The 14,017-nt window shown below is 45.3% G+C and overlaps 1 protein-coding gene across 1 annotated transcript in view; it reads left to right on the top strand.

Moving 5' to 3' along the window:
* The window catches only part of LOC115106308 (growth arrest-specific protein 7-like), a 135,589-nt gene that overhangs the window by 58,491 nt on the left and 63,081 nt on the right, over positions 1-14,017 (top strand). The window lies entirely within an intron of this gene.

The following is a 14,017-nucleotide window of genomic DNA, read 5'->3' as shown; positions in this document are numbered from 1 at the left end:
CTCTCCTCCTCCTCTTCCTCCTCTCGTTGCTCCTCTTCCTCCTCCTCCCCTCCTGCTGCTCTTCCTCCTCCGCCTCTTCTTCTCCTCCTCCTCTTCCTCATCTTGTTGCTCCTCTTCCTCCTCCTCCCCTCCTGCTGCTCTTCCTCCTCCTCCTCCGACTCTCCTTCTCCTCCTCTTCCTCCTCTCATTGCTCCTCTTCTTCCTACTTCTCCTCCTCCCCTCCTGCTTGTCCTCCTCTTCATCTTATTTTCCTATTACTTTACACCAGCCACCATGCTACAGCAGAAGACAGGCAACGAAAGCATAATTTTGCTGACAAATTGCTTTACTTGTGTCCTTTAATGAGACAGTGTTATGCAGAAACTATGCATTCAGTTAATAGATACAGAGTAGCAGATTTCCCCTAAGACCCCAACACACACACTCATGCGCACACACACACACTACACACACACACACTACACACACACACACTACACACACACACACACACTACACACACACTACACACACACACACACACAGTTCCAGTAGAACAGTTCCAGTAGAACAGCTCCAGTAGAACAGCTCTAGTAGAACAGCTCCAGTAGAACAGCTCCAGTAGAACAGCTCCGGTAGAACAGTTCCAGTATTACAGCTCCAGTAGAACAGCTCCAGATGAACAGCTCCAGATGAACAGCTCCAGTAGAACAGATCCAGTAGAACAGTTACCAGTAGAACAGCTCCAGTAGAACAGCTCCAACAGAGCAGCTCTAGTAGAACAGCTCCAGTAGAACAGCTCTAGTAGAACAGCTCCAGTAGAACAGTTACCAGTAGAACAGTTCCAGTAGAACAGCTCCAGTAGAACTGTTCCAGTAGAACAGCTCCAGTAGAACAGCTCCAGTAGAACTGTTCCAGTAGAACAGCTCCAGTAGAACTGTTCCAGTAGAACAGCTCCAGTAGAACAGGTCCACTAGAACAGTTACCAGTAGAACAGCTCCAGTAGAACAGCTCCAGTAGAACAGCTCTAGTAGAACAGGTCTAGTAGAACAGCTCCAGTAGAACAGTTCCAGTATTACATCTCCAGTAGAACAGCACCAGATGAACAGCTCCAGCAGAACAGATCCAGTAGAACAGTTACCAGTAGAACAGTTCCAGTATTACAGCCTCATTAGAACAGTTCCAGTAGAACAGCTCCAGTAGAACAGTTCCAGTATTACAGCCTCAGTTGAACAGTTACCAGTAGAACAGCTCCAGTAGAACAGCTCCAACAGAGCAGCTCTAGTAGAACAGCTCTAGTAGAACAGCTCCAGTCGAACAGCTCCAGTAGAACAGTTACCAGTAGAACAGTTACCAGTAGAACAGTTACCAGTAGAACAGTTACCAGTAGAACAGATCCAGTAGAACAGCTCTAGTAGAACAGTTACCAGTAGAACAGGTCCAGTAGAACAGCTCCAGTAGAACAGTTACCAGTAGAACAGATCCAGTAGAACAGCTCTAGTAGAACAGTTACCAGTAGAACAGGTCCAGTAGAACAGCTCCAGTAGAACAGTTACCAGTAGAACAGCTCTAGTAGAACAGCTCCAGTAGAACAGTTACCAGTAGAACAGCTCTAGTAGAACAGTTACCAGTAGAACAGCTCTAGTAGAACAGTTACCAGTAGAACAGCTCTAGTAGAACAGTTACCAGTAGAACAGCTCTAGTAGAACAGTTACCAGTAGAACAGCTCCAGTAGAACAGCTCCAGTAGAACAGTTACCAGTAGAACAGCTCCAGTAGAACAGCTCCAGTAGAACAGCTCTAGCAGAACAGTTACCAGTAGAACAGCTCCAGTAGAACAGCTCTAGTAGAACAGCTCCAGTAGAACAGTTACCAGTAGAACAGCTCTAGTAGAACAGTTACCAGTAGAACAGCTCCAGTAGAACAGCTCCAGTAGAACAGCTCTAGTAGAAGAGCTCCAGTAGAACAGCTCCAGTAGAACAACTCTAGTAGAACAGCCCCAGTAGAACAGCTCTAGTAGAACAGTTACCAGTAGAACAGCTCCAGTAGAACAGCTCCATTAGAACAGCTCTAGTAGAACATCTCCATTAGAACACCTCTAGTAGAACAGCTCCGGTAGAACAGCTCCGGTAGAACAGCTCCAGTAGAACAGTTACCAGTAGAACAGCTCCAGTAGAACTGCTCTAGTAGAACAGCTCCAGTAGAACAGCTCTAGTAGAACAGTTACCTGTAGAACAGCTCCAGTAGAACAGCTCTAGTAGAACAGCTCTAGTAGAACAGCTCCAGTAGAACAGCTCTAGTAGAACAGCTCTGGTAGAAGAGTTTCAGTAGAACAGCTCCAGTAGAACAGTTACCAGTAGAACAGCTCCAGTAGAACAGCTTCAGTAGAACTGCTCTAGTAGAACAGCTCTAGTAGAACAGTTACCAGTAGAACAGCTCTAGTAGAACAGCTCCAGTAGAACAGCTCCAGTAGAACAGTTACCAGTAGAACAGCTGTAGTAGAACAGTTACCAGTAGAACAGCTCCAATAGAACAGCTCTAGCAGAACAGTTACCAGTAGAACAGCTCCAGTAGAACAGCTCTAGTAGAACAGCTCCAGTAGAACAGTTACCAGTAGAACAGCTCTAGTAGAACAGTTACCTGTAGAACAGCTCCAGTAGAACAGCTCCAGTAGAACAGCTATAGTAGAACAGCTCCAGTAGAACAGCTCCAGTAGAACAGCTCTAGTAGAAGAGCTCCAGTAGAACAGCTCCAGTAGAACAACTCTAGTAGAACAGCCCCAGTAGAACAGTTACCAGTAGAACAGCTCCAGTAGAACAGCTCCAGTAGAACAGTTACCAGTAGAACAGTTACCAGTAGAACAGCTCCAATAGAACAGCTCTAGCAGAACAGTTACCAGTAGAACAGCTCCAGTAGAACAGCTCTAGTAGAACAGCTCCAGTAGAACAGTTACCAGTAGAACAGCTCTAGTAGAACAGTTACCAGTAGAACAGCTCCAGTAGAACAGCTCCAGTAGAACAGCTCCAGTAGAACAGCTCTAGTAGAAGAGCTCCAGTAGAACAGCTCCAGTAGAACAACTCTAGTAGAACAGCTCTAGTAGAACAGCTCCAGTAGAACAGCTCCATTAGAACAGCTCTAGTAGAACATCTCCATTAGAACACCTCTAGTAGAACAGCTCCGGTAGAACAGCTCCGGTAGAACAGCTCCAGTAGAACAGTTACCAGTAGAACAGCTCCAGTAGAACTGCTCTAGTAGAACAGCTCCAGTAGAACAGCTCTAGTAGAACAGTTACCAGTAGAACAGCTATAGTAGAACAGTTACCTGTAGAACAGCTCCAGTAGAACAGCTCTAGTAGAACAGCTCTAGTAGAACAGCTCCAGTAGAACAGCTCTAGTAGAACAGCTCTGGTAGAAGAGTTTCAGTAGAACAGCTCCAGTAGAACAGTTACCAGTAGAACAGCTCCAGTAGAACAGCTTCAGTAGAACTGCTCTAGTAGAACAGCTCTAGTAGAACAGCTCTAGTAGAACAGTTACCAGTAGAACAGCTCTAGTAGAACAGCTCCAGTAGAACAGCTCCAGTAGAACAGTTACCAGTAGAACAGCTGTAGTAGAACAGTTACCAGTAGAACAGCTCCAATAGAACAGCTCTAGCAGAACAGTTACCAGTAGAACAGCTCCAGTAGAACAGCTCTAGTAGAACAGCTCCAGTAGAACAGTTACCAGTAGAACAGCTCTAGTAGAACAGTTACCTGTAGAACAGCTCCAGTAGAACAGCTCCAGTAGAACAGCTATAGTAGAACAGCTCCAGTAGAACAGCTCCAGTAGAACAGCTCTAGTAGAAGAGCTCCAGTAGAACAGCTCCAGTAGAACAACTCTAGTAGAACAGCCCCAGTAGAACAGTTACCAGTAGAACAGCTCCAGTAGAACAGCTCCAGTAGAACAGCTCTAGTAGAACAGCTCTAGTAGGACAGCTCCAGTAGAACAGCTCCAGTAGAACGGCTCTAGTAGAGCAGCTCCGGTAGAAGAGTTTCAGTAAAACAGCTCCAGTAGAACAGCTCCAGTAGAACAGCTCTAGTAGAACAGCCCCAGTAGAACAGCTCTAGTAGAACAGTTACCAGTAGAACAGCTCTAGTAGAACAGTTACCAGTAGAACAGCTCCAGTAGAACAGCTCTAGTAGAACAGCTCTAGTAGAACAGCTCCAGTAGAACAGCTCCAGTAGAAAAGTTACCAGTAGAACAGCTCTAGTAGAACAGCTCCAGTAGAACAGTTCCAGTATTACAGCTCCAGTAGAACAGCACCAGATGAACAGCTCCAGCAGAACAGATCCAGTAGAACAGTTACCAGTAGAACAGTTCCAGTATTACAGCCTCAGTAGAACAGTTCCAGTAGAACAGCTCCAGTAGAACAGTTCCAGTATTACAGCCTCGGTTGAACAGTTACCAGTAGAACAGCTCCAACAGAGCAGCTCTAGTAGAACAGCTCTAGTAGAACAGCTCCAGTAGAACAGTTATCAGTAGAACAGTTACCAGTAGAACAGTTACCAGTAGAACAGTTACCAGTAGAACAGATCCAGTAGAACAGCTCTAGTAGAACAGTTACCAGTAGAACAGCTCCAGTAGAACAGCTCTAGTAGAACAGTTACCAGTAGAACAGCTCTAGTAGAACAGCTCCAGTAGAACAGCTCTAGTAGAACAGCTCCAGTAGAACAGCTCCAATAGAACAGCTCTAGTAGAACAGCTCCAGTAGAACAGTTACCAGTAGAACAGCTCTAGTAGAACAGCTCTAGTAGAACAGCTCCAGTAGAACAGTTACCAGTAGAACAGCTGTAGTAGAACAGTTACCAGTAGAACAGCTCCAGTAGAACAGCTCTAGTAGAACAGCTGTAGTAGAACAGTTACCAGTAGAACAGCTCCAATAGAACAGCTCTAGCAGAACAGTTACCAGTAGAACAGCTCCAGTAGAACAGCTCTAGTAGAACAGCTCCAGTAGAACAGTTACCAGTAGAACAGCTCCAGTAGAACAGCTCTAGTAGAAGAGCTCCAGTAGAACAGCTCTAGTAGAAGAGCTCCAGTAGAACAGCTCCAGTAGAACAACTCTAGTAGAACAGCCCCAGTAGAACAGTTACCAGTAGAACAGCTCCAGTAGAACAGCTCTAGTAGAACAGCTCTAGTAGGACAGCTCCAGTAGAACAGCTCCAGTAGAACGGCTCTAGTAGAGCAGCTCCGGTAGAAGAGTTTCAGTAAAACAGCTCCAGTAGAACAGCTCCAGTAGAACAGCTCTAGTAGAACAGCCCCAGTAGAACAGCTCTAGTAGAACAGTTACCAGTAGAACAGCTCTAGTAGAACAGTTACCAGTAGAACAGCTCCAGTAGAACAGCTCTAGTAGAACAGCTCCAGTAGAACAGCTCCAGTAGAAAAGTTACCAGTAGAACAGCTCTAGTAGAACAGCTCCAGTAGAACAGTTCCAGTATTACAGCTCCAGTAGAACAGCACCAGATGAACAGCTCCAGCAGAACAGATCCAGTAGAACAGTTACCAGTAGAACAGTTCCAGTATTACAGCCTCAGTAGAACAGTTCCAGTAGAACAGCTCCAGTAGAACAGTTCCAGTATTACAGCCTCGGTTGAACAGTTACCAGTAGAACAGCTCCAACAGAGCAGCTCTAGTAGAACAGCTCTAGTAGAACAGCTCCAGTAGAACAGTTATCAGTAGAACAGTTACCAGTAGAACAGTTACCAGTAGAACAGTTACCAGTAGAACAGATCCAGTAGAACAGCTCTAGTAGAACAGTTACCAGTAGAACAGCTCCAGTAGAACAGCTCTAGTAGAACAGTTACCAGTAGAACAGCTCTAGTAGAACAGCTCCAGTAGAACAGCTCTAGTAGAACAGCTCCAGTAGAACAGCTCCAATAGAACAGCTCTAGTAGAACAGCTCCAGTAGAACAGCTCCAGTAGAACAGCTACCAGTAGAACAGCTCTAGTAGAACAGCTCCAGTAGAACAGTTACCAGTAGAACAGCTGTAGTAGAACAGTTACCAGTAGAACAGCTCCAGTAGAACAGCTCTAGTAGAACAGCTCCAGTAGAACAGCTCTAGTAGAACAGTTACCAGTAGAACAGCTCCAGTAGAACAGCTACAGTAGAACAGCTCCAGTAGAACAGCTATAGTAGAACAGCTCCAGTAGAACAGCTCTAGTAGAAGAGCTCCAGTAGAACAGCTCCAGTAGAACAACTCTAGTAGAACAGCTCCGGTAGAACAGCTCCAGTAGAACAGTTACCAGTAGAACAGCTCCAGTAGAACAGCTCCAGTAGAACTGCTCTAGTAGAACAGCTCCAGTAGAACAGCTCTAGTAGAACAGCTCCAGTAGAACAGCTCCAGTAGAACAACTCTAGTAGAACAGCTCCGGCAGAACAGCTCCAGTAGAACAGTTACCAGTAGAACAGCTCCAGTAGAACTGCTCTAGTAGAACAGCTCCAGTAGAACAGCTATAGTAGAACAGCTCCAGTAGAACAGCTCCAGTAGAACAACTCTAGTAGAACAGCCCCAGTAGAACAGCTCTAGTAGAACAGTTACCAGTAGAACAGCTCCAGTAGAACAGCTCCATTAGAACAGCTCTAGTAGAACATCTCCATTAGAACACCTCTAGTAGAACAGCTCCGGTAGAACAGCTCCGGTAGAACAGCTCCAGTAGAACAGTTACCAGTAGAACAGCTCCAGTAGAACTGCTCCAGTAGAACAGCTCTAGTAGAACAGCTCTAGTAGAACAGCTCCAGTAGAACAGCTCTAGTAGAACAGCTCTGGTAGAAGAGTTTCAGTAGAACAGCTCCAGTAGAACAGTTACCAGTAGAACAGCTCCAGTAGAACAGCTTCAGTAGAACTGCTCTAGTAGAACAGCTCTAGTAGAACAGCTCTAGTAGAACAGTTACCAGTAGAACAGCTCTAGTAGAACAGCTCCAGTAGAACAGCTCCAATAGAACAGTTACCAGTAGAACAGCTGTAGTAGAACAGTTACCAGTAGAACAGCTCCAATAGAACAGCTCTAGCAGAACAGTTACCAGTAGAACAGCTCCAGTAGAACAGCTCTAGTAGAACAGCTCCAGTAGAACAGTTACCAGTAGAACAGCTCCAGTGGAACAGCTCTAGTAGAACAGCTCCAGTAGAACAGCTCCAGTAGAACAGCTCCAGTGGAACAGCTCTAGTAGAAGAGCTCCAGTAGAACAGCTCCAGTAGAACAACTCTAGTAGAACAGCCCCAGGAGAACAGTTACCAGTAGAACAGCTCCAGTAGAACAGCTCCAGTAGAACAGCTCTAGTAGAACAGCTCTAGTAGGACAGCTCCAGTAGAACAGCTCCAGTAGAACAGCTCTAGTAGAGCAGCTCCGGTAGAAGAGTTTCAGTAAAACAGCTCCAGTAGAACAGCTCCAGTAGAACAGCTCTAGTAGAACAGCCCCAGTAGAACAGCTCTAGTAGAACATTTACCAGTAGAACAGCTCTAGTAGAACAGTTACCAGTAGAACAGCTCCAGTAGAACAGCTCTAGTAGAACAGCTCTAGTAGAACAGCTCCAGTAGAACAGCTCCAGTAGAAAAGTTACCAGTAGAACAGCTCTAGTAGAACAGCTCCAGTAGAACAGTTCCAGTATTACAGCTCCAGTAGAACAGCACCAGATGAACAGCTCCAGCAGAACAGATCCAGTAGAACAGTTACCAGTAGAACAGTTCCAGTATTACAGCCTCAGTAGAACAGTTCCAGTAGAACAGCTCCAGTTGAACAGTTCCAGTATTACAGCCTCGGTTGAACAGTTACCAGTAGAACAGCTCCAACAGAGCAGCTCTAGTAGAACAGCTCTAGTAGAACAGCTCCAGTAGAACAGTTATCAGTAGAACAGTTACCAGTAGAACAGATCCAGTAGAACAGCTCTAGTAGAACAGTTACCAGTAGAACAGGTCCAGTAGAACAGCTCCAGTAGAACAGTTACCAATAGAACAGCTCTAGTAGAACAGCTCCAGTAGAACAGCTACCAGTAGAACAGCTCTAGTAGAACAGTTACCAGTAGAACAGCTCCAGTAGAACAGCTCTAGTAGAACAGTTGCCAGTAGAACAGCTCTAGTAGAACAGAACAGCTCCAGTAGAACAGCTCTAGTAGAACAGTTACCAGTAGAACAGCTCTAGTAGAACAGCTCCAGTAGAACAGCTCCAGTAGAACAGCTCCAATAGAACAGCTCTAGTAGAACAGCTCCAGTAGAACAGTTACCAGTAGAACAGCTCTAGTAGAACAGCTCTAGTAGAACAGCTCCAGTAGAACAGTTACCAGTAGAACAGCTGTAGTAGAACAGTTACCAGTAGAACAGCTCCAGTAGAACAGCTCTAGTAGAACAGCTCCAGTAGAACAGCTCTAGTAGAACAGTTACCAGTAGAACAGCTCCAGTAGAACAGCTACAGTAGAACAGCTCCAGTAGAACAGCTATAGTAGAACAGCTCCAGTAGAACAGCTCTAGTAGAAGAGCTCCAGTAGAACAGCTCCAGTAGAACAACTCTAGTAGAACAGCTCCAGTAGAACAACTCTAGTAGAACAGCTCCATTAGAACACCTCTAGTAGAACAGTTACCAGTAGAACAGCTCCAGTAGAACAGCTCCATTAGAACAGCTCTAGTAGAACATCTCCATTAGAACACCTCTAGTAGAACAGCTCCAGTAGAACAGCTCTAGTAGAACAGTTACCAGTAGAACAGCTCCAGTAGAACAGCTCCATTAGAACAGCTCTAGTAGAACATCTCCATTAGAACACCTCTAGTAGAACAGCTCCGGTAGAACAGCTCCGGTAGAACAGCTCCAGTAGAACAGTTACCAGTAGAACAGCTCCAGTAAAACTGCTCTAGTAGAACAGCTCCAGTAGAACAGCTCTAGTAGAACAGTTACCAGTAGAACAGCTATAGTAGAACAGTTACCTGTAGAACAGCTCCAGTAGAACAGCTCTAGTAGAACAGCTCTAGTAGAACAGCTCCAGTAGAACAGCTCTAGTAGAACAGCTCTGGTAGAAGAGTTTCAGTAGAACAGCTCCAGTAGAACAGTTACCAGTAGAACAGCTCCAGTAGAACAGCTTCAGTAGAACTGCTCTAGTAGAACAGCTCTAGTAGAACAGTTACCAGTAGAACAGCTCTAGTAGAACAGCTCCAGTAGAACAGCTCCAGTAGAACAGTTACCAGTAGAACAGCTGTAGTAGAACAGTTACCAGTAGAACAGCTCCAATAGAACAGCTCTAGCAGAACAGTTACCAGTAGAACAGCTCCAGTAGAACAGCTCTAGTAGAACAGCTCCAGTAGAACAGCTATAGTAGAACAGCTCCAGTAGAACAGCTCCAGTAGAACAGCTCTAGTAGAACAGCTCCAGTAGAACAGCTCCAGTAGAACAACTCTAGTAGAACAGCCCCAGTAGAACAGTTACCAGTAGAACAGCTCCAGTAGAACAGCTCCAGTAGAACAGTTACCAGTAGAACAGTTACCAGTAGAACAGCTCCAATAGAACAGCTCTAGCAGAACAGTTACCAGTAGAACAGCTCCAGTAGAACAGCTCTAGTAGAACAGCTCCAGTAGAACAGTTACCAGTAGAACAGCTCTAGTAGAACAGTTACCAGTAGAACAGCTCCAGTAGAACAGCTCCAGTAGAACAGCTCCAGTAGAACAGCTCCAGTAGAACAGCTCTAGTAGAAGAGCTCCAGTAGAACAGCTCCAGTAGAACAACTCTAGTAGAACAGCTCTAGTAGAACAGTTACCAGTAGAACAGCTCCATTAGAACAGCTCTAGTAGAACATCTCCATTAGAACACCTCTAGTAGAACAGCTCCGGTAGAACAGCTCCGGTAGAACAGCTCCAGTAGAACAGTTACCAGTAGAACAGCTCCAGTAGAACTGCTCTAGTAGAACAGCTCCAGTAGAACAGCTCTAGTAGAACAGTTACCAGTAGAACAGCTATAGTAGAACAGTTACCTGTAGAACAGCTCCAGTAGAACAGCTCTAGTAGAACAGCTCTAGTAGAACAGCTCCAGTAGAACAGCTCTAGTAGAACAGCTCAGTAGAAGAGTTTCAGTAGAACACAGCTCCAGTAGAACAGTTACCAGTAGAACAGCTCTAGTAGAACAGCTCCAGTAGAACAGCTCTAGTAGAACAGCTCTAGTAGAACAGTTACCAGTAGAACAGCTCTAGTAGAACAGCTCCAGTAGAACAGTTACCAGTAGAACAGCTCCAGTAGAACTGCTCTAGTAGAACAGCTCCAGTAGAACAGCTCTAGTAGAACAGTTACCAGTAGAACAGCTATAGTAGAACAGTTACCTGTAGAACAGCTCCAGTAGAACAGCTCTAGTAGAACAGCTCTAGTAGAACAGCTCCAGTAGAACAGCTCTAGTAGAACAGCTCTGGTAGAAGAGTTTCAGTAGAACAGCTCCAGTAGAACAGTTACCAGTAGAACAGCTCCAGTAGAACAGCTTCAGTAGAACTGCTCTAGTAGAACAGCTCTAGTAGAACAGCTCCAGTAGAACAGTTACCAGTAGAACAGCTGTAGTAGAACAGTTACCAGTAGAACAGCTCCAGTAGAACAGCTCTAGTAGAACAGCTGTAGTAGAACAGTTACCAGTAGAACAGCTCCAATAGAACAGCTCTAGCAGAACAGTTACCAGTAGAACAGCTCCAGTAGAACAGCTCTAGTAGAACAGCTCCAGTAGAACAGTTACCAGTAGAACAGCTCCAGTAGAACAGCTCTAGTAGAAGAGCTCCAGTAGAACAGCTCTAGTAGAAGAGCTCCAGTAGAACAGCTCCAGTAGAACAACTCTAGTAGAACAGCCCCAGTAGAACAGTTACCAGTAGAACAGCTCCAGTAGAACAGCTCCAGTAGAACAGCTCTAGTAGAACAGCTCTAGTAGGACAGCTCCAGTAGAACAGCTCCAGTAGAACGGCTCTAGTAGAGCACAGTAAAACAGCTCCAGTAGAACAGCTCCAGTAGAACAGCTCTAGTAGAACAGTTACCAGTAGAACAGCTCTAGTAGAACAGTTACCAGTAGAACAGCTCCAGTAGAACAGCTCTAGTAGAACAGCTCCAGTAGAACAGCTCCAGTAGAAAAGTTACCAGTAGAACAGCTCTAGTAGAACAGCTCCAGTAGAACAGTTCCAGTATTACAGCTCCAGTAGAACAGCACCAGATGAACAGCTCCAGCAGAACAGATCCAGTAGAACAGTTACCAGTAGAACAGTTCCAGTATTACAGCCTCAGTAGAACAGTTCCAGTAGAACAGCTCCAGTAGAACAGTTCCAGTATTACAGCCTCGGTTGAACAGTTACCAGTAGAACAGCTCCAACAGAGCAGCTCTAGTAGAACAGCTCTAGTAGAACAGCTCCAGTAGAACAGTTATCAGTAGAACAGTTACCAGTAGAACAGTTACCAGTAGAACAGTTACCAGTAGAACAGATCCAGTAGAACAGCTCTAGTAGAACAGTTACCAGTAGAACAGCTCCAGTAGAACAGCTCTAGTAGAACAGTTACCAGTAGAACAGCTCTAGTAGAACAGCTCCAGTAGAACAGCTCTAGTAGAACAGCTCCAGTAGAACAGCTCCAATAGAACAGCTCTAGTAGAACAGCTCCAGTAGAACAGTTACCAGTAGAACAGCTCTAGTAGAACAGCTCTAGTAGAACAGCTCCAGTAGAACAGTTACCAGTAGAACAGCTGTAGTAGAACAGTTACCAGTAGAACAGCTCCAGTAGAACAGCTCTAGTAGAACAGCTCCAGTAGAACAGCTCTAGTAGAACAGTTACCAGTAGAACAGCTCCAGTAGAACAGCTACAGTAGAACAGCTCCAGTAGAACAGCTATAGTAGAACAGCTCCAGTAGAACAGCTCTAGTAGAAGAGCTCCAGTAGAACAGCTCCAGTAGAACAGCTCTAGTAGAAGAGCTCCAGTAGAACAGCTCCAGTAGAACAACTCTAGTAGAACAGCTCCGGTAGAACAGCTCCAGTAGAACAGTTACCAGTAGAACAGCTCCAGTAGAACAGCTCCAGTAGAACTGCTCTAGTAGAAGAGCTCCAGTAGAACAGCTCTAGTAGAACAGCTCCAGTAGAACAGCTCCAGTAGAACAACTCTAGTAGAACAGCTCCGGCAGAACAGCTCCAGTAGAACAGTTACCAGTAGAACAGCTCCAGTAGAACTGCTCTAGTAGAACAGCTCCAGTAGAACAGCTCTAGTAGAACAGCTCCAGTAGAACAGCTCCAGTAGAACAACTCTAGTAGAACAGCCCCAGTAGAACAGCTCTAGTAGAACAGTTACCAGTAGAACAGCTCCAGTAGAACAGCTCCATTAGAACAGCTCTAGTAGAACATCTCCATTAGAACACCTCTAGTAGAACAGCTCCGGTAGAACAGCTCCGGTAGAACAGCTCCAGTAGAACAGTTACCAGTAGAACAGCTCCAGTAGAACTGCTCCAGTAGAACAGCTCTAGTAGAACAGCTCCAGTAGAACAGCTCCAGTAGAACAGTTATCAGTAGAACAGTTACCAGTAGAACAGATCCAGTAGAACAGCTCTAGTAGAACAGTTACCAGTAGAACAGGTCCAGTAGAACAGCTCCAGTAGAACAGTTACCAATAGAACAGCTCTAGTAGAACAGCTCCAGTAGAACAGCTACCAGTAGAACAGCTCTAGTAGAACAGTTACCAGTAGAACAGCTCCAGTAGAACAGCTCTAGTAGAACAGTTGCCAGTAGAACAGCTCTAGTAGAACAGTTACCAGTCGAACAGCTCCAGTAGAACAGCTCTAGTAGAACAGTTACCAGTAGAACAGCTCTAGTAGAACAGCTCCAGTAGAACAGCTCCAGTAGAACAGCTCCAATAGAACAGCTCTAGTAGAACAGCTCCAGTAGAACAGTTACCAGTAGAACAGCTCTAGTAGAACAGCTCTAGTAGAACAGCTCCAGTAGAACAGTTCCAGTAGAACAGCTCTAGTAGAACAGTTACCAGTAGAACAGCTCCAGTAGAACAGCTACCAGTAGAACAGCTCCAGTAGAACAGCTCTAGTAGAACAGTTACCAGTAGAACAGCTCCAGTAGAACAGCTCAGTAGAACAGCTCCAGTAGAACAGAACAGCTAGTAGAACAGCTCCAGTAGAACAGCTCCAGTAGAACAGCTCCAGTAGAACAGCTCAGTAGAACAACTCAGTAGAACAGCTCCAGTAGAACAACTCTAGTAGAACAGCTCCAGTAGAACAGCTCTAGTAGAACAGTTACCAGTAGAACAGCTCCAGTAGAACAGCTCCAGTAGAACAGCTCTAGTAGAACATCTCCATTAGAACACCTCTAGTAGAACAGCTCCAGTAGAACAGCTCTAGTAGAACAGTTACCAGTAGAACAGCTCCAGTAGAACAGCTCCATTAGAACAGCTCTAGTAGAACATCTCCATTAGAACAGCTCTAGTAGAACAGCTCCAGTAGAACAGCTTAGAACAGCTCCAGTAGAAACAGTAGAACAGCTCCAGTAGAACTGCTCTAGTAGAACAGCTCCAGTAGAACAGCTCTAGTAGAACAGTTACCAGTAGAACAGCTATAGTAGAACAGTTACCTGTAGAACAGCTCCAGTAGAACAGCTCTAGTAGAACAGCTCTAGTAGAACAGCTCCAGTAGAACAGCTCTAGTAGAACAGCTCTGGTAGAAGAGTTTCAGTAGAACAGCTCCAGTAGAACAGTTACCAGTAGAACAGCTCCAGTAGAACAGCTACCAGTAGAACTGCTCTAGTAGAACAGCTCTAGTAGAACAGTTACCAGTAGAAACAGTAGAACAGCTCCAGTAGAACAGCTCCAGTAGAACAGTTACCAGTAGAACAGCTGTAGTAGAACAGTTACCAGTAGAACAGCTCCAATAGAACAGCTCTAGCAGAACAGTTACCAGTAGAACAGCTCCAGTAGAACAGCTCTAGTAGAACAGCTCCAGTAGAACAGTTACCAGTAGAACAGCTCTAGTAGAACAGTTACCTGTAGAACAGCTCCAGTAGAACAGCTCCAGTAGAACAGCTAT

The sequence above is a fragment of the Oncorhynchus nerka genome, linkage group LG23, assembly GCF_034236695.1.
Source record: "Oncorhynchus nerka isolate Pitt River linkage group LG23, Oner_Uvic_2.0, whole genome shotgun sequence".
Taxonomy (NCBI): Eukaryota; Metazoa; Chordata; class Actinopteri; order Salmoniformes; family Salmonidae; genus Oncorhynchus; species Oncorhynchus nerka.
The sequence above is the reverse complement of the archived record's forward strand: the minus strand, read 5'-3'. Positions and strand labels throughout refer to the sequence as shown.